The following is a 21,881-nucleotide window of genomic DNA, read 5'->3' as shown; positions in this document are numbered from 1 at the left end:
TTATTAAAGATTTTGGGTTTAATTAAACTCTACACAACCAGTAAGATGAATAATTTTTCTTTTGGTTCAAATATTTTTTTTTTATATATATAAACAATAACACTTTTTGTGTGTGACTAGAATTATTTTCTAATAAACTAATTGAATGATGTGATAATATGATATACACTATGCATATGCCTTTTGTATAACCTACTAATCAATTCCATAATCATCCATCGTGACTTCTACATGGCATACCAAATAAACTAACTTATACAATTACTTATTATTTTATTTTTTGTAGTGTCCTCGCCAAGAAAATGGTATAGATGTCGGGTACTTTGTGATGAGGTTTATGAAAGATATTCTCATTTCAAAACTGAATGAGATTCCAAAGTTGGTATGTTTTTTTTATATTAAAGTATAATATCTATGTATAATTAAGTTTATTAAGTAACATGGTTATTTTTAATGTTATAATATATACAGTACATTGATGGTTTCAAGTGTGTGACATACTCAAAAGATAAACTAATAGAAATCTAAGAAGAATGGTGTCGGTTCATGATTAGCCTAAAAGTTATATGATTTTTTTTTATAATAAGGTGAGTTTAATGTTTCTAAATATATTTGCTAGAAGTGGTAGTTGTTTTAATTTATAATCTTGCTTTAATTTGTACTCATGATCAGTAGTACTTTGAATTTATCTCTAATATAATATAGCGTTATTGCTTAATGGCGTTTTCTGGTATATATTTAGGTGGAGGAGAGTGAACGAAATTTGGAAATGAATGATGATTTGCATGCTTGTTTTGGATAAAAATGTTGAGAAGACCAAGAAGATAGATGAAGACTGCATGATACCATAGAAGATTTTGATCTTTATGTCAACTAATTAGTTGTAACTCTTAGAGATATTCATGTTACCATATTAGAGGCTAAACATTTCTGACTTTTATGCTATATATATACATACATTTTTTATGATATGGTTATGTTTTATTTGATAAATAATAGTCTCAATTATAATGTGCCTAAATTATATACATTTCCCTTTAAATTTCAAACTTTATATATATATATATATATATATATATATATATATTACTTTAAATTAATAAAAAAACGCTATCTTGATCAAAAAAAAAATAAAAAAACGCTATCTGGAAAGGAATTTTTTTTTTTTGACAAAAATAAAATAAAATAAGTGCTTTTCCTAGCGCTTTTTTTCCTTTATAAAGCGTTATCTAAACCTATTGTTACATAGCGCTTTTAAAACAAAAACGTTGTTTTTAAACTTGTCTTAGATGACGTTTATTTTTGAAAGCGCTATCTAAGGAGAACCTTTGCTAGCACTTTTTGACATAAAGCGCTATATAAACCCTGCTATAGCTAGCGCTTGATACATAAAAAAAAGAGCTATATTACCTTTACCAGCGCCATTTACAATAGCGCTTCAAAAGCGCTACCTAAAGCCAAAAAAAAGCGCTATATAAGCCCATTTTTGTAGTAGTGAGGAGAGCTGAAGAAGTGCGAACCACGGCGAAACCCACGACGAAACCCAATTGCACAGAACTGAGATCGCGAAATGAAATAAGAAATTACACACATTTAAAAGAATTAAGAATCCAGAAGTCCTAGCTCAACTGGCAAAATGCCGAAATTGTTAGGCTGGATGCCGAAATTGGCAACGCTGGGGCAAGTGTGAACAAACACACTAAGCACCCTTTTATACTAACAATTTAGGGTTAAGGTTAAATTTAAAAAGAATAAAATTTGAGATTGATTTTGGGAGGAAAATAATCGAAAATGAATTGTGGTGAAATTTTTTTACCTCTGATTTTGAATTTTAACTCATCCTTATCTTCAATTGCTTCCTCTAAGACGGATTATATGAGATTTGCTTTGGACAAATTCTAATTTCAACTGGGTTGTTTTTGGGTGAGGAACGACGGTGACGGGTTGGAGATTCCTTCATCGATTGGGAAAGATAGTTGTTGGGATGATTAGATGTGGTTTTGATGGGGTTTGTCTCAAAGCAAGCGATTTAGTAGATATGGAGTGTTAGGGTTAAGGTTTCGGCGGAGATGAAGGAAAAGAGTTTCTCTTTTCAGAAAATGCAATTAATGGCACTGGAAAAGTCTGAAACGGGTTGGACTACAGAGTTGGGCCGGGTTTGGAAATGGGCCGAAATTTGAATTGGATTTTTGTTTTTTTGCTGAAAAGGCCCGATAGCAACATTTCTTCGAGGGAAAACAACTTATTTAAATTTTTGTTCCATAAATTTATTTTTTATGATTTTAAAATATGAAAAAAGTGGATTACCTGTTTTTTGCTCCAATTTACTATTCTTGATCATAAAATGAGATTTTAAGAAGTGATGATTTGGCATTAGGGCCTTAGAATTGTGACACATTGGATTGGATGTCTAAAACATGATTCATGTTTGTATACGATTATGATACTAGAATATGAATGAGTTGATGATGTTTGAGTATTTATTTGCATGAATGTTGTGATGTGGTCAATTGGCCGTATTTCGTGAAGAATGTGATTTTGGAACAATATGTTCTATAAGTTGATTGTTGTTGATTAATTATGATGATGATGAATTATGTTGATGAATTCTTACATGCAATTGGCGACAATTTTGATGGTGTATGCATGTGTTGAAAAATGTTGATGTTGATTGTTAACGACTTATTGTTGAACATATGCAATGATTGAGTCATAAGTTCATGCATTCATGACGTTGGTGTCAGATTGTATATCCATATTGGCGACGACCAATTTTTTTTATCCATATTGGCGACGACGAATACTTTGTATACATATTGGCTACGACTATGGTACAGATGTATCTAAGGTGACGACCTTGAGGTGACCGATACCACATGCATATAGAAGTCGTGTCTAGGCGCATTGCATAACTTGACAAGTGTCATAATTGTTTATGTGCTCGATGAATATTTGCATGGTTGATTTGTATACTTGTTGAATTGTATACTTGGTGAAATTTGGTAACCCTATGAATATGTAGGAATGTATATTGGATATCTATATTCGTATACTTGTTGGATATTAATGATGTTGAGTTGCCTGATCAATTGAAATTAATTGTACCATTTACTTTCATTTGATAATTGTGAATTATGAACTAACCCCCAGTGGTCGTTTGGTTGACCGCCTACCTTATTCGTATGGATGGGTAGACGGTGTGTAAGAGTAGTTGCTTTACTTTGGTGAGTTGTGTAACACCCCGATTTTTAATATTAATTTATTAATATTATTATTAGATAGTATTAGTATTATTGTTATTAGTATTCGTTGTTAGATAATATTTATTTAATTATTCGTATTTATTAGGAGATTAGTTAAGAGAAAGTAGATGGTTTGGTTACTTGGTTAGAGAGGGAGAAAATAATGTTTAGGAAGAGGATGGAGTTTTTAAAAATAATAAGAAAGTAGAGTGCGAACGAATGTGAATTAGTAAAATTGGGTAGAAAAAGGTGTTGTAAGTGAGCTGATTAGTGTTTTAATGATATTATTATAAGGAAGTGTGAATAGCAAGGCGGTGTAGATACAACAAGAATAGTAACGAAATTAATTAGAGGGAAGTGTGAATAGCAAGGTGGTGTAGTTACAACACGAATAGTAACGAAATTAGAGGTGCGAATAGTAACCATGTTAGAAAGATTAAGCGAGTAACAAACTTAGCTGATGATTATAAATAAATGAGAACATGGAAAATTAGGGTTGTGGAGAGAAGACACAAAGAGGCACAATGAGAAGAACCTAAAGAGACATTTCACCGTATAAATTCATCAAATTCTGCAAACTAGAGGTAAAGGGGTAGTTTATCTTCAACATAAGGTATGAACATATGGGTAGTGAAGCGTTTATATTTTCCATTGTTTTTCTTAATATTTTAATTAATTCATGTTAAATTCGTGCTCTAATTTGCTTCATGATTTCGGGTATATTATCATCTCTAAATTCACTGTTTGCAAGCGTCAACTTCGTGATTGATATTTGGTCATATAGTCTAAAGAAAACCTAATTTCTAGGTATGGGACTACGTAAATTTCATATACCTTCCGATTTGATAATTTTAATATATGTCCATTGAAAAAGTCATAATTTTGCTTATTTTGTTGCGATTATACTAACCTTAAATTTAAGATTGATTATTTATTTTATTTGAATTTAAAATTAGAGCAAATCCTAAAGTTTTGCTTGTATTGAGGTTGCCGTCGGTTTTCAATGTACAGTAGGCAATTTTTGTTTTATGTGTTAAGCAGCGTTTTTTTACGATGATAATCCTGGATTGTAAAGCAACAATAACATCAGCGTCTGTAATATATATATATTGGTTGATTTCCTTCGACTACCTAGTGATTTGAAACTTATACTACATGTGATTTAATAATAATGGTTTCTATTAGCAAAATCATTAAGGAATTTGAATGAACTTGAATTTATACAAGTGTTTACACCGATTTTTGGTAATGTAAACTCCATTATCCATCGATGGTATCCATCAATGGTTTTAGGACATAAATGTTGATCGATGGTGACAAATGTATTTTTAAAGGGGGATCGTTCAAGCCTCGCGGTTTATGACATCACTTCATGCATTCTTTAAGAAAATTAATGTCAGAATTGCTTCTAACATCTTGTAATAACAAGTTGTCTCATGATAACATTATAGAAAATTGCTCAAGTGAGCATGTTAAAAATAAAAAGAAATAGAATATAGATGAAATGAAATGCAAAAGAAAAAGGGAAGTAAAACAAGAACAATTACATTAAATTGCAGGAATGTAGAGGGTGGTTGAAATCTATCAATCCATACACTCCTGAACCCGTTTGCTCTCATGGCGTGGGTGTTGCAAAGTTTTTAGAAATCAAGAAACCAACCCATTGTTATTATTACAAACTGATATATATAGACCTTATAGAGAAAACTACCACTAAATCCTACGGTCTATATTAAAAGTAGAAATAACTTCCTATAACTTCCTAAGACACTAGAAAATAATCTTCAATGCACTTCAGCCTTGTTTCCCTCCATGCGCTCCAATTGTAACTTCGAATTATTTCTCCTTGTCTTTGGTCGAAATTGCGGTGTGTCGAAGTCTGTATGTTATTGGTCGAAATCCATTTGCACTTTGCAGCATGTTGAAATAACCCATCTGCCTTGTCGAAAATAGAATCATGAGTTCGACCAAATATTTTATTTTTGGTGTTAACAATAAGACGCTGGCTATAGTTTATGTAGGTGGCTTCAATCCACTTGCATATAATTGTATTTTATATTCTTTTTTAATAATTGTTTAGGACTCTAGAATATTATGAGCAAATCCATCGATGTGATTGGTTTTATTTTCCTTTTTCTTCTTCCAAATATTTGCTTTGAAGTTTTCATGTTTAAATGTAGTATTATTTATTATATAGATGAACATGCCATGCTAGCAGGAGATAGTCATTTGAAATTTGACATTTTTGAAATAATAAGTTTTAGATGATGAATTATTTGACGATGTGTGATATAAAGATGTGTTATTTGAAGATGTGTTATTTAAAGATGTGTTATATAAAGATGTGCTATTTGAAGTTGTGTGATTTAAATATGTGTTAAATAAAGATGTGTTATTTGAAGTTGTGTGATTTAAAGATGTGCGATATAAAGATGTGCCATATAAATATGCGATATTTGAAGGTGTGAGTTAAGGAAAAGCGATAAGGTTAGAGATAGTAATAATTGGAAAATATCAGGTTACTTTAGGTTAATGAGAGAAGCCTTTAATAGAGTAAATTGTGTGATCACATGATGAGTCTAAAACCACAGATTAGTTAAAGGAGTATAAGATGATTATAGGATGAATTATAGAGTGGTGGGATGAAGTAGTTGACGATAACCGATGTAATTTCCTCAAGGTAATCAGAAATAGAAAGGTGTAAGTTAGAGAGAGAATAATGTTAGAAATAATGATAATGGTAAAGTAACGACCTTAAGTTAAAATGAATAGTGTCTCCGATTTAAGATGATAGAAGATGTTGAGAGAGTCAAAAAGATGAATTAAAATGGGGATGGAAAATTGTGTGTTATGTAATGAATGATGTCAGAGGTAATAATGGTGAAGCGACAAGATATTAAATCACCATAGCAATAAGGACCTAAGTTAGAGTGAGGTAATGAATGATGAAGATAATTGAGGTTATAAATGACGATGAATGTGAGACAAAGTACTAGGTTATAATCTAGTTGAGACGGGGAGTTAAAAAGTCTGTTAATGGTGAGATGTATTAGTGTCTTATAAGGTCATTAGTGATGAGATGAAGTAAGGTGATATAATGTTGTATAAGTATGAGGAATTAAGTGATAGGAAGAACGACAGTTGGTGAGGTAAAAACCTTAAACTAGAAACGAGGTATGGAGTGTTGCCGTTAGAATGAAGTGCGTAGTAAGTAAGGGGAGCCGGTGTTGAGTGTGGGTGTTAATGACAATATTGAAAAATGACAAATGTTGAGTATAACAATGTTGAGTAATGACGATGTTGAGTAATGAAGAAATCATGATGTTGAATAATGTTGATTAATGATGACGTAAATGATGAGTCTGACATATGAAATTTTGTTGTAATTATGAGTTGTTGATAATGTGTTATATGTAGTATTTATAGAGTCCCACCTCATGCATCGTATCATATTTAGGACCATGTTGAATGACGAATGTTGTATGTATGTTCACTAACACAACTCTGACATACAAATGTTGATTAGAAACTAGTATCGGCATGCATATAGGTCGAGTCTAGGAGCATTGCATACATTATTGTGTCCCGTTGATGAGTTTCTAATTTCTTAATTGATGATTGACTTTGTTAAGTGATACTTGTTCATTGTGATTTATTAGATGATGTGAATGTTGATCATCTAGAAATGTTAAATTCACTATCCAACGATGTGAAAATGTGATTATCTAACGATGTGAATTATCTATATGGGAATATATGATTGATGATGCTTATGTGTTTTATGCCTTGTTTCTATTCATTATGATCATGCAATTCTTGTGTCGAATTTATTCTTGTGCCAGAAAAAACCAAAACATCTTTATTTTCCTATTAATTTCAAAAATCTGCATGGAAAAAACCTTTTCTGAAAATCATCCCAATCATATTATGCAGATTGAACCATAATAAACCCGTTGAACACAGTGACCCTACGGTTCCTCCAAATTTTGAATTCCCTGTATATGAAGCCGAAGATGAGGAGGATAATGAAGAGATACCGTACGAGATCACTCGACTGCTTGAGCAAGAAAGAAGAACCATTCAGCCTCACCAGGAAGAGATTGAGCTCGTTAATTTGGGTACTGAAGAGAACAAGCGAGAGATCAAAATCGGTGCTGCACTTGAGCCAGAAGTGAAAAAGAAGATTACTCAGCTTCTCCGTGATTATCCAGATGTCTTTGCATGGTCCTATGAAGATATGCCGGGTCTAGATCCCAAGATTGTGGAGCATCGGATACCGACAAGGCCTGAATGCCCTCCCGTCAAGCAGAAATTGAGAAGGCCTCGTCCAGACATGGCTCTTAAGATTAAGGCTGAGGTGCAAAAGCAAATTGACGCAGGTTTCCTCATGACAGCTGAATATCCTGAGTGGATCGCCAACATTGTACCAGTGCCAAAGAAAGATGGGAAAGTTCGGATGTGTGTTGATTACAGAGATTTGAATAAAGCCAGCCCAAAAGATAACTTCCCATTGCCACATATTGATGTGCTCGTTGATAGTACTGCTCAATCCAAAGTGTTCTCCTTTATGGATGGTTTCTCTGGCTATAACCAAATACGGATGTTGCCTGAAGATAGAGAAAAGATGTCCTTCATCACTCCATGGGGAACGTTCTGTTATAAGGTAATGCCTTTTGGCTTGATAAATGATGGTGCTACCTATCAAAGGGTATGACTACTTTGTTTCATGATATGATTCACAAAGAAATTGAAGTATATGTTGATGACATGATTGTGAAATCAAGTGATGAAGAGCAGCACGTTGTGTATCTGAAAAAGATGTTTGAAAGATTGAGAAAGTACAAGTTACGGTTGAATCCCAACAAATGCACATTCGGTGTAAGATCTGGAAAGTTGCTAGGCTTCATTGTCAGCCAAAGAGGCATTGAAGTTGATCCTGACAAGGTCCGAGCCATCAGAGAGATGCCGGCCCCTCAAACTGAAAAGCAAGTCAGAGGTTTCCTCGGACGCCTGAATTACATTTCAAGGTTTATATCTCACATGACTACTACCTGTGGACCAATTTTCAAATTACTCAGAAAGAATCAACCTGTTGTATGGAATGATGAATGCCAGGAAGCTTTTGATAGCATTAAAGAATACTTGGTGGAACCACCTATCCTTGTCCCGCCAGTGGAAGGAAGGCCTTTGATTATGTATCTGTCAGTGTTAGATGAATCCATGGGTTGTGTTCTCGGTCAACAAGACGAGACTGGAAAGAAAGAACATGATATCTACTATCTGAGCAAGAAATTCACCGACTGTGAGACTCGGTATACAATGCTTGAAAAGACTTGTTGTGCTTTAGCTTGGGCTGCCAAACGTCTGCGTCATTATATGGTGAATCATACAACTTGGTTGATATCCCGAATGGATCCAATCAAGTACATCTTTGAAAAGCATGTTGTTACTGGAAAGATTGCACGTTGGCAAATGTTGTTGTCTGAATATGATATTGTGTATAAAGCCCAAAAAGCAATCAAAGGAAGCATCCTTGCTGAGCATCTTGCGTGTCAACCTCTTGATGATTACCAACCAATTAAGTTTGAGTTCCCTGATGAAGAGATTATGTATCTGAAAGCAAAAGACTGTGAGGAACCATTGATTGATAAAGGGCCGGACCCCAACAGCAAATGGGGGTTGGTATTTGATGGTGCTGTCAATGCTTATAGTAAAGGGATTGGGGCCATTATTGTAACTCCGCAGGGGCACCACATTCCTTTCACTGCTCGAATAACTTTTGAATGCACGAACAACATGGTTGAATATGAAGCATGCCTCTTGGGCATTGAAGAAGCCATTGATATGAGAATCAAGCATCTTGACATCTACGGTGATTCTGCAGTTGTTATTAATCAGATAAAAGGTGAATGGGAGACTCATCATGAGAAGCTAATTCCTTACCGTGACTATGCAAGACGTATGTTGACATATTTTACAAAGGTCGAGCTGCACCATATCCCTCGGGATGAGAACCAGATGGTTGATGCTCTTGCTACTTTGTCTTCCATGTTTCGTGTGAACCACTGGAATGACGTGCCCATAATCAAAGTGCAGCGTCTTGATAGACCCGCTCATGTGTTTACTATTGAAAAAGCACCTAGTCAGACTGATGAAGATGTGAATGACGGAAAACCTTGGTATTATAATATCAAACAGTTCTTGCAGAATCATGAATATCCACCTGGTGCTTCCAATAGGGATAAAAAGACCCTAAGGAGATAGGCTAGTAGATTCCTTCTGGACGGAGAAATCCTATACAAGAGGAACTATGATATGGTCTTGTTAAGATGTGTTGATGAACAAGAAGCTGAGAAATTAATGCATGATGTACATGACGGTACTTTTGGGACCCATGCTACGGGTCACACTATGTCAAGAAAGCTGTTAAGAGCCGGCTATTACTGGATGACTATGGAGCGTGACTGCTACAAACATGCCAAGAGATGCCACAAATGTCAAATCTATGCTGACAAGATACATGTGCCTCCACATGCCCTCAATGTTATCTCTTCCCCATGGCCTTTCTCTATGTGGGGCATCGACATGATCGGAAGAATTGAACCAAAAGCTTCCAATGGTCATCGTTTCATTTTAGTGGCAATTGACTACTTCACCAAATGGGTTGAAGCTGCTTCCTATGCGAGTGTGACCAAGCAAGTGGTTGTCAAGTTTATCAAAAATAACATCATCTGCCGATATGGTGTTCCCAGCAAGATCATCACTAACAATGGTTCCAATCTGAACAATAACATGATGCAAGCTTTATGTGAAGAATTCAAAATCGAACATCACAACTCTTCTCTTTATAGACCTCAGATGAATGGTGCAGTTGAGGCCGCTAACAAGAACATCAAGAAGATTGTTCAGAAGATGGTCACTACTTACAAAGACTGGCATGAGATGCTACCTTTTGCATTGCATGGTTACCGTACTACAGTGCACAGTTCAACCGGGGCAACACCTTTTTCTCTGGTATATGGTATGGAAGCAGATCTCCCTCTGGAAGTGGAGATTCCGTCTCTTCGAGTGATCATAGAAGCAAAATTAACTGAGGCTGAATGGTGTCAAAGTCGATATGATCAGTTGAATTTGATTGAAGAGAAACGCATGGACGCTATGGCTCATGGACAGTTGTATCAAGTGCGAATGAAGAACGCTTTTGACAAGAAAGTCCGGCCTCATGAATTCAAGGAAGGCGAACTTGTATTGAAAAGAAGGATAAGTCAGCAACCCGACCCAAGGGGCAAGTGGACACCTAACTATGAAGGTCCTTATGTTGTCAAGAAGGCTTTCTCTAGTGGTGCTTTGATTCTTACACACATGGATGGTATTGAACTTCCGAATCATGTAAATGCCGATATAGTCAAGAAATACTTTGTCTAAAAATATGAAAAGAACAGCGTGGTAGGTCGAAAACCCGAAAGGGCGGCCTAGGCAAAAATGCGCTTCCCGGTGGATCGAAAACCCAAAAGGGCGATCCAGGCAAAAGTTAGGGACAAAAAAAATGAATATGAAAAAGCTCGCTGAGATTGTACGCAACTCAGGCAAAAATGAGCGTCTCGATGAGCCGAAAACCCGAAAGGGCGGTTCATGCAAAAATGAGATTGGTATGAAAGACAAGTAACTATATCTGGCAAATCACCATTAACCCTTGGGGCATCTGCAACTGTCAATGATCGTCTTCATCAGAAGCTTCTATACTTGTGAATTCAAAATTTCTAAAAATGTAGTGGTCATCGTGTTCAATGTACCACCAACCAATAAAATTACCATTTTCCAAGCTTTGTAAATCCGTGGAGTTATCTCTTTGGCTGACTTTCACTCTTCTACATCAATTTGATCCCCGTGCTTTTGTTTGAAATTTTATTTTCTTCCTATTTTCAATGCTATATACAAAATATTTTCTTTCTATTTGATAATGCCAATGTCTGAAACAAACATCTTTGAAAATCGTAAAACCTTTTTCTGTCTATTTTGAAAGCAAACCTGAGCAACAACGTACATTCAGGCAATTTAGGCAATGAAAAGAATTTATTCCCGGTGAATCGAAAACCCGAAAGGGCGGTTCAGGCAAAAATGGGATTGAAGAATGAGAAATGAAAGAATGAAAAATGATATGAAAAGCATTGACCACAGATGCGAACATCCAATGTTTACCCAACACTGACACGTCTAGCAACGGCGGTCTGTATCAAAGAATATTCCAAAGTTCCCTCTTCTGCAAGTTTTGTGTATGTGAAGTGATATATTTCCCTCAGCCATGGTTTCGATACGTCTCTCAACGACGGTCTCTCCAAAGAGGATTCATGTGTGTATATGTTATAGCACGAGCCACCACGTGCCCAATCTTCCAATGTTTTGTCTGTCTCTGTGAAACTTCTCTGCCAAATTGTAAACCAATCATGCATTTCCAAGCATTCATACATGCATAATCATGCGTTCTATGTGCTCATGCACTTGTAAAATTGTCATACCATACATACATGTTGCACTTTCTATCTCAACTTTCAAATCAATTCAATACCTATGTCTCTTTCAATCTCAATTTTCAATTAAATGTCTCTGTTAATGCCTCTGTTATTGTCTCTGTTAAAGTCTCTGTTTATGTCTGTGAAAACTCCTGTGAAATTTCCGAGAGCCAACGTTACTTGGCCATGTTTCTATCTGCAAACTTGATGTCTGTGTTAAAATCCCTGTGAGAGTTCCTTTTGGGCCAACGATAATGGTCATGTCAATCTTCAAATCAAGTCAATGTCAATTTACTCTCAATTTGTATCTTGCTAAATCAAGCTCCCCATGTATCTTGCTATATGTTTTGTTATTGGTCAAGTGGCTAGTTCGATCCAAAGAACAGCTTGTACCTGCTTATATGCCTGTGTTTCCGGTCAAACGACAAGTTCGATCCAGAGAACAGTTTGTACCCTGCTTATGTTTTGCTATCGGTCAAACAACAAGTTCGATCCAAAGAACAGTTTACACCTGCCTGCATGTTGTGTTATTGATCAAGTAGCAAGTTCGATCCAAAGAACAACTTGTACCTGCCTATATGTATATGTTTCCGGTCAAGTGACAAGTTCGATCCAAAGAACAGCTTGTACCTGTCTTGTACTTCTATTCCCAGTCAAGTAGCAAGTTTGATCCAAAGAACAGCTTGTACCCACCTTTTGTCTGTATTGCTTGGTCAAGTGGCTAGTTCGATCCAAAGAACAGCTTGTACCTACCTTTTGTCCCCTGGTTTGTCTACCCTGTTAATGTCTACCTAGATCCCCAGTGATATGACATGCTCTGTAGACCCCAGTTGTTTGTCTTGCATTCATAATCAAAATGTTGCATGGCATTCATGTTTTTGTGAGAGCATATTTTTATGTCCAAAAACAGTGCAAATGTTAATATTTAAGTATCTTCGTCCCGTCAAATCAAAGACTTCGTCTCTTGACCCTCCGGACAAAGAAACTTAAATAGGGGCAGCTGTTATACCCTAATTTTGGACCTAAAAATACTTGCTCAAAATGTTTTTCCATCTTTGATATATGTCTATTACTCTTGAGAGATTGCTAATTTGATATTATTTTACCCTGATATTTTACTATGCTTTATCTGCATGTTTTACTATCTTGGTTTTGAAAATATTTTCAACTGTGATTTTGTCTGTGGTTTTCTTGCATTTCAAGCCATCCAAAAGGGTTTTCTTGCATTCCAAGTCATTTGAAGTTGTCTCTGATTAATTGCATATTTCTCTGCATTTTATTTCAAGTTTATTTGCAAAAATCATAGAAAAGGGCATTTTAGTTATTTCCCGCATTCAAACTCATTTTAATCTATGAAAATTGTCTCTGAGTCTTTTCAATTGGTTTGTATAAACCTTTGTTTCAATTCCATGTTAAAATCCGTTTCAAAAATTGCATTTGAGTCATTTTGAGTCAGTTTAGTCCCTAGGGGCATTTTGGTCATTTCACATAAAATTTTGACAGAGAGAGGTTACTTTAAAGTACCTCATTTTGTAGTTGGTTCATTTTAGTCATTTTTGTGTTTTTTAATTGTCTCACTTTACGTTTTTCCATTTTACCAATTTTATTCCAATTTTATTATTATTTTCATTTTAGTCCTTCAAAATTTTAAAATTGCATTTTTTAGTCCTTTGACAGTTTGGCATTTTAGTCCTCAAATGTTTTTAATTTTGTTTTCAAGTCCTTTTTCTATTATTGCATTTTGGTCCTGTAAATTTCAATAATTGCAGAAAGGTCCTCAAGTCCCAAACTCAGCAAGGCCGAATTTCTCAAGTCCAATAACAGGTGGCAGGATTCCATTGGCTTACAAATCCAAGTGTCAGCTATATAAGAGCCCAATCATCACATTCCCCATTCAGAATTGAACAACTCATCAAATCACAAAAACACTTTCAATTTTCTCTCTCCATTCAGTTACGATCAAAATCCAGAAACACCAAGAACATGAAGAACAGTTCAAAACCCTAATTCTCCAGAAACAACAATTCACCAAAAATTCAATGAATTCTTCACAGTTCTCAGAGATTCAAGGTTGAATCTTCATCATAGAACCGGTTCACTGCAATTCCAGTGCAAATTCGCCACAATCAGTGACAAATTCGCACGATCACAGTGAAGAATTCGAAAGTGAAAAGAAGAGGAATCGAAGTTAAATCGAACTGAAGAAGAAGAAGAAGAAGAAATAACACTGATTTATTTTCGGTTTATCAACCATCAAAGAACTTACCAGAAGCAAAAACAAGTTTTCCATAGAGTTCTTATTCGAATCTCCGATTCAAAACTCAAGTAAACTCACAAAACCTCTCTGTTTCGATTTCAAAACTTCATTGAAGATTCGTACGTGAATTTAAACGGTGAAACAAGGTAGATCGGTAAGTTCTGAAACCTTTTCTTCAAAAAAATTTCGAAAAAACTTTGAAACCGAAAGTTCACATGTAGATCTACGTTGTTTCACCGGTTATTTTGTGAATCTGAGTTCATATTTGTGCTTGGTGTGGAAAATAGAGAAGATTAGGGTTTGAAATGAGTGAAACCGAAGTGTTTAAGCTTCGCCGGAATCTGGAATTCACGGCGGAGTTGATGAAGATTCCGATGAATCTTCATCTTCTCCGGCCGTTTCATTCCAGAAACCGGCGGGGAAAGATGAACAAGGAAAGAGAGAAGTGAGAGCTTCTCTCACTAGAACGAGATAAGAGAGAGAAGTGAAAGAGGAGAATGAATCATACCGGCGTGGTTAAGCTTTTATAGCCAACTGAACCGGACCGGTCTGATACCGGTCCACTCCCCTGCATTCTGAGCCGTTAGATCTAGGTTTTTGCTTCCTGGATCGATCCAATGCTCCTGAGCCTTTCCTGTATGATCCAGATCCGTCTAGGTTTGGGCTTGGGCCTGTTTTTGTTGATTTCTGCGTTTTTGCTATTTTCTTGTTATTCATGCACTGTATCTTGCTATCTGCACCTCCTACATTGATGAGGGCCACAATCGAATGGAGGGAGGGCTTGCTTGCTGCCCATTTTGATGTTTTTTATTTTTATGTTGTAATAAAAGTGTAAGGGACCAATTCTGGCCAAAAACACTAAGTTTGAATTTATAGTGTGTTTTATCCATTTTAAAGCTTTCAAAAGCTTTAAATGGCGTGCTTGCTTTATTTTAAAAAGAAAATAATATGCTGAATCAAGTATAGTGAAAAGAACTCAAGAACATTAATGGGAGGGAGAAAAATAGCACATGACATCAAGGGAAAGAAGGAAGTGGTGCTGCCACACTTTAAAGCACAATAAATTGTTTTCTTTCAGCCCATTCATTGAAGAAATCAATTGGAGACGTTATTAGCATCATGGGAGACGCCCCCACCATCAATTGTGGCTGCACAATTTCATTCTAAATCAATTTGTAACCATTTTTGCAATTATTCAGCACTAGGCATTAATGTTAGACTAATGGCTGAATTCCTAGAGTTTTCATGAGTTATTTTCTTTAATATTCCTTGTATTACAGCAGGTGACCTCTTTCATATATATAAGGGGCGAAAATTATGAATAAAAACAAGACTATTTTGAGTGAAAAACTACACTATGTGTGTTTTTGAGCAATTGCTCTTTGGTTCTGGATTGGACCAATTTTGATCATATCAAGAATCCTTTCTTGTGGTGATCCTCAATCCCATAGACTTATCACTTTCTTGGATTAGAGAGTGTGGCGTCCCTTTCTTTCTATTCCATTTCTCCATTTTATCCACAAACTCTGTTTGGGTCAAAATTCTGCCATTTGCCTATTTTAACCCAAATATCCATTTTCCAATCTGTTTAACATTTTGAATCACATTATCTAAGCAATTTCGTGAATTTGGAGGAAAAGTAACAATTTTTGGAATATTGGACTCATCAAGTGGTAATTAGAGCAATGTTCTAAAAAGGGTCAAACTTTGGTAAAGTGTCTTTCTTCTTGTTCCTTATTTTTTTTTCTTCTTTTTCTGTCCAATATTGATATTCATACAAAAAAAAAACGAAAAAAAATTATATTAGAAAAAAAAATTGCTCCTTTTTGTGTTTCTGCCACACACTAATTTTTTTTCTTTATTTCTTTCGTTTCTAGTCAACCTTTATCCTTTGTTTCTTGTTTTAGTGTCTTTCTTTGTGTTAAGTCTTTGGGATTGTTGATTGTTTTTGGTTTCTTTAAAGAACTAAAAGAGAAATTTGAGTGGTAAGGATCATTTTAAACACTTGTTACTAATTTCACAAAATTTCACAATCATGTCTGATCCACCTTCACCTAGAACAGCAGCTATGACGATTCAAATGAGAGCAATGCGTGAGCATTTTGAGAGGCTGTTAAGAGAACAAGCTGAGCAATTCCAACAAAGAGTTGATGAGTTAGAAAGAAGGTCTCAAAATTCTAATGATGGCAGTGGTGATGAGGATGAGAGGAGGCCTAGAAGGAGACCAAGGGAAAATCATTTAAGAGGCATAAAAATCAAAGTCCCATCTTTTGTTGGAAATAGTGACCCAGAAGCATACCTAGAATGGGAGACTAAAATTGAACAAATTTTTAATTGCCATAATTACTCTAATGTTGAAAAAGTGCATGTTGCTTCCATTGAGTTCAAGGAGTATGCTTTAGTATGGTGGGATCAATTGATCAGAGAAAGAAGAAGGTATGGAGAACAACCGATTGATTCTTGGGATGAGATGAAGAGAATCATGAGGAGAAGGTTTGTACCTTCCTATTACCATAGAGACTTGCACAACAAATTGCAAAGACTTACTCAAGGTTCGAAAAGTGTTGAAGAATATTTCAAGGAGATGGAGATTGCAAAAATTAGAGCTAATGTGGAAGAAGACAATGAAGCAACCATGGCTAGATTTCTTCATGGTCTAAATCATGACATGAGTGACATTGTTGAACTTCATCACTATGTTGAAATGGATGACTTGGTACATCAAGCTGTCAAAGTGGAACAACAACTCAAAAGAAAAGGCCAAGTAAGAAGAAACAATTCTTCTTCTAACTCTTCAAGTTGGAAGGATAAAATAGAGAATGAGGGAGCCTCGTCATCAATTCCAAAGGAGTCCATGGCTGATCCTAAAGGTATACAAACAAACCCTTCTCAAAGTACTTCTACTAACAAAAGTGTTAAGTGTTTCAAATGTCAAGGTCAAGGTCACATGGCTTCTCAATGTCCAACAAAGAGAACTATGATGATTGAGGAGAATGAACACGTTGAGGTAGAGAATCATGATGGGTATGTTGAAGAGGAGGCTGAAGAAATACCAAGTGGAGACTTTTTCATGATTAGGAGGTTTTTGGGAAATCAAGCTAAGGAGGAGGAATCAAATCAAAGGGAAACTCTTTTCCACACAAGATGCCTTGTTCAAGGGAAGGTATGCTCTTTAATTATTGATGGCGGTAGCTGTACTAATGTTGCTAGTACACATTTGGTGTCTAAATTGGAATTAGAAACAAAACCTCACCCAAGGCCTTACAAACTTCAATGGCTTAATGAACATGTAGAAATGCTTTGTGATAAACAAGTAGAGGTTTGTTTTAAAATTGGTAAGTATGAAGATGCTGTTTTGTGTGATGTAGTACCAATGGAGGCTAGTCATTTGTTGTTAGGGAGACCTTGGCAGTTTGATAGAAGTGTTCTTCACGATGGCCGAACCAACAAGTACTCTTTTATGCATTCTGGTCAAAAGATTATTCTTGCACCATTGAGTCCTAGTGAGGTTAGAGATGATCAAAAGAAAATGAAAGAAAAATATGAGCAAGAAAAAAGAGAAAAAGAAAAAGAAAAATCAAAAGAAAAGAAAGAGAGTTTGCTTGAAAAAAAAGGAGAGTCTCAAGAAATAGTCATGAACAAACAGTCCCTATATTTACTACTTTGCAAAAAGGTGGCTTTGTTGACTAACACTCAAAATTTTCCAAGTTGTACTAAATTTCTCTTGCAGGAATGTGAAGATGTATTCCCAAAGAAGGTACCACAAAAATTTGAAAGAATTGTGTTTGAACCTGGAGGTTGTATAGCTTCCAAATTCGAGGACGAATTCTTTCGAAGAAGGGGAATTTAAAAAGAAAATAATATGCTGAATCAAGTATAGTGAAAAGAACTCAAGAACATTAATGGGAGGGAGAAAAATAGCACATGACATCAAGGGAAAGAAGGAAGTGGTGCTGCCACACTTTAAAGCACAATAAATTGTTTTCTTTCAGCCTATTCATTGAAGAAATCAATTGGAGACGTTATTAGCATCATGGGAGACGCCCCCACCATCAATTGTGGCTGCACAATTTCATTCTAAATCAATTTGTAACCATTTTTGCAATTATTCAGCACTAGGCATTAATGTTAGACTAATGGCTGAATTCTTAGAGTTTTCATGAGTTATTTTCTTTAATATTCCTTGTATTACAGCAGGTGACCTCTTTCATATATATAAGGGGCAAAAATTATGAATAAAAACAAGACTATTTTGAGTGAAAAACTACACTATGTGTGTTTTTGAGCAATTGCTCTTTGGTTCTGGATTGGACCAATTTTGATCATATCAAGAATCCTTTCTTGTGGTGATCCTCAATCCCATAGACTTATCACTTTCTTGGATTAGAGAGTGTGGCGTCCCTTTCTTTCTATTCCATTTCTCCATTTTATCCACAAACTCTGTTTGGGTCAAAATTCTGCCATTTGCCTATTTTAACCCAAATATCCATTTTCCAATCTGTTTAACATTTTGAATCACATTATCTAAGCAATTTCGTGAATTTGGAGGAAAAGTAACAATTTTTGGAATATTGGACTCATCATACATGCTTTATTTCCATGATAAAAATTTCTAAAAAGATTGCCTATTCTTTTTCACTACTACAAAATACCCCCTTTAATAGCATTCAATTTTGCGTTTAATAGCGCTTTTCAAGCGCTAAGAAAGCCCCCGCTATTATAGGTCAGAACCCTATAATAGCGCTTTTGAAACGCTATTAAATAGCAATGCTTCAATAGCGCTTTCAGATAAGCGCTAATATAGCCTTATTCTGGTGCTATTAAATTCGTTTTCCAACAGCCTTTCTTAGCGCTTTCTTAAAAGCGCTAATGTAGCCCTTCTACTCAAATAGGCATTTCTTAGCGTTTAACTGAAAGCGCTAATAAAAGTAATGTTTTTTTTTTTAATTTAAATCTACAACAAAATACTCTATAATTAAATCTACAATCTAAAACCTATAACAAGATACTGAAATATGAATATAACCAATTGCATTCATGATAATCTCATTACAAATTGATCATAATCAATCCACAATTACAAAAACAAAAAATAAAGCACCTAAAAACAGCCACAATTACCAACAAAAAAACACATAAATTTAACAGGACTCTTGACAAGCTATCCGACATCTAGTTGATAAATCTACCAACAACATTATCTCCTGTGTCGTATTATATGAAACAAAAAATTAATTAACATCGAATTTCCAGCACAATCAATTACGGTTTAAAATAACTCAAAATTAAAAAACGCAAATGAAAATTGTTGAAAAAGAAAATGAAACTCACTGATATACTCGACCATAAAGGATGTCCAATCCTCCTCGACCTCAACTAGCTTACTCGACCAATGGCAGCAGCTTATACAAACAAAATACTCATGCACACACAAACCTACAACAACATTCACAAAAAGAGCATACATTTGTTCATTTCTTTACTAATACGAGTATATAGCCAACACGTTTATTTTTATAGTATTCTTTATTCTTAGGGACATTCTAACAAACACCACCTATTCTTGGGATATTGATACAAGGGTCAAGCTTTGTCCTGAAGATACAGTGATAGATTAATTTGGTAATTAGAGATGCAAGAAACTTACTTGAGGAATAAAGGGTAACAAACAGATCCAATGACAAGAGAGAGCTTTGAGGAAATCACAGACTGCTGGTGGAATACAGGGGAAAGTCAACAATTAAAACCTGAGTTGAATACAGGTCGGGACAATTTTGCGTGAGGAGCTTTCGCTATAAATACCATTTTCCTTAATTAAATTGATATAATATAATGAGTCAAGTGTTATGAGCTGCAAGAGTAGAAAATACTATGAACAAAGATACAACGAATCAAAAAACAAAGTAACAACCAACGAATATTAAACAAGAGAATCTGGTGGTCATACTACATAGATGATTTAGAAATTGATAAGGACAAAAAATCCACACAATCTAGAGCATTATCCAAAAAAAAATAAAGTTTAGTACTTAGGTGGGACAACATAAGCCCGTGTTTCAGATTTAGGCATTTAATCAACAACAGAACTCGACAAATAAACATCTTGTCGTAAGCAAATCAATGAGTATAAAATGTCACTCACCATCACAAACATTGCAGTCCATACTTTGGCACTCTGACGTTTATCAACTAAGTATAATTCTCCAATTGCTGTTGAGAATTGAAATTACTCACATTCTTGAGAATTGTCCCATTAAAATGGTCCTGTATTTCAAAGTGAAAAAAATAAATAACCAGAAGACATAACTGTACATAGGAGCGGCAAAAGGTGTATCATTTTCTACATGATTGAGTTTCATCACAATTTTAAGTTATATAATCTCAAAATTTGGCATCAGCTTCATCATCAATACAAAGTCTTAATAGAAACATATATAAAAAGTAAATTTATATATTACCTATCTATGCTTAAGAAGAGCATGACAATAATGTCTTGAGAGAGAAGGGTTTGGTCAAAAGATTTGTCTTGTGTAGTGTTTGTTCTTTATCTCAAGGCCACAAACAACAAACACATAATATTTTAATTAATTCTCTTTTGATAAAAGGATAATATTTTAATTAATTCTCTTCTTAGTAGTGTGATAAACAAGCTTACCAAAATTCTTGGTCTACCCTTAGAGTTGCCACGTATATTGTACATGCATTAATTTTCTTATAGACTAAGTAAAATCTATATATAGTTCAAGACACCTCATATCTTCTAGAAATTTATAGTTTAATACCTTTGTCTTATTTACCCCATTCACCTATTTACCATGTTTTCATGAACACTGAAGAAAAATAAAAGCTAGGATTCATAAGTATAACAAATACTCAAAATGAAGACCATAGAAAAGGGCATGTTCATATCTACAAAACACTAAACACATGATAACTATATAGTTAAAGGGAATACTCAACATGGAGTCCTCTACGTGCCGAAACCAACAAGTACTTCAAAACTATCAGCAGTAGGCTTCTTGAGCAAATCCGAGTAGCTCTATCACAATAATCATATGAACCACATGCTGATTCATTGAGGCTGCAACTAACAAGAAGAAAACCAATTAGAAGCAAATGAAGAGGCAAATAAGAGCACAATTGGGATGGTAACAACAATTTCAGCAAAGGAAATTACATCAGGGTGCTCAATTACAAACACATACTTTGTCATTATGTTTTCATGCTCTTTTAAACTACAAAACAATCATTCAAAACATTCAAACTTTAGTATATTTCGTGTTGAAAACAACACATTAGTAAACCCAGGATATGAAATTTGTAAGTTCATACATGGTCTGCAAAATAGTTGTATTCCAAGGATCAAGTTCTCGACGAATAACTAAGGAATTATACTTGTAATATTCATCACATGGACATTGTTTATCAAACCATTAATACTCTTCCTTAGTGTATAAAAATTAGGAATTAATTTGATATTAAAAATGATATCAAATCCCTCTCTAGGCTAATGATGTATGCTACAATTATCTGTTTTTAAATTAGGCTAATATGGGAGACGAGATTAATTAACAAAAGTTCCGTATATACGAGGAACCCCTAAGTCAAAGAACCCCTAAGAACACCCACCAAAACCAAAACCCACTGCTAATGGTACAAACCCGTCACAAAAACTACCAAACATGTCCCAATTTAAACAGCAGAAGCATCCAAAAAACTACACCTTAAAGATGCCAGAAATGGCCATTCAGAACCCTATAGATTGTATTCCCAATAAAAAAAAACCTTTGACTCCACCAGAATTATATGATATTCAAACATCAAACAAAATATCTAAAGATGTACTACTTCAATTACATGAAAACATAACCT

The 21,881-nt window shown here is 35.0% G+C and overlaps 1 long non-coding RNA gene across 1 annotated transcript; it reads right to left on the bottom strand.

Moving 5' to 3' along the window:
- Nucleotides 1-19,015: 19,015 nt before the first annotated feature.
- On the bottom strand, nucleotides 19,016-20,114 carry LOC146922096 (uncharacterized). The gene is made up of 3 exons (XR_015012368.1): nucleotides 19,657-20,114; nucleotides 19,341-19,445; nucleotides 19,016-19,213 (listed from the first exon to the last, which is right to left on the bottom strand). It is a non-coding gene; the product is annotated as an uncharacterized LOC146922096 (long non-coding RNA).
- Between the last annotated feature and the right edge of the window lie 1,767 nt (nucleotides 20,115-21,881).

Source organism: Medicago sativa, chromosome 5 (genome assembly GCF_051527215.1).
Source record: "Medicago sativa cultivar Bolivia chromosome 5, Bolivia_mono, whole genome shotgun sequence".
In the NCBI taxonomy this organism is placed as follows: domain Eukaryota; kingdom Viridiplantae; phylum Streptophyta; class Magnoliopsida; order Fabales; family Fabaceae; genus Medicago; species Medicago sativa.
This window is presented reverse-complemented; position numbering and strand designations above follow the sequence as displayed.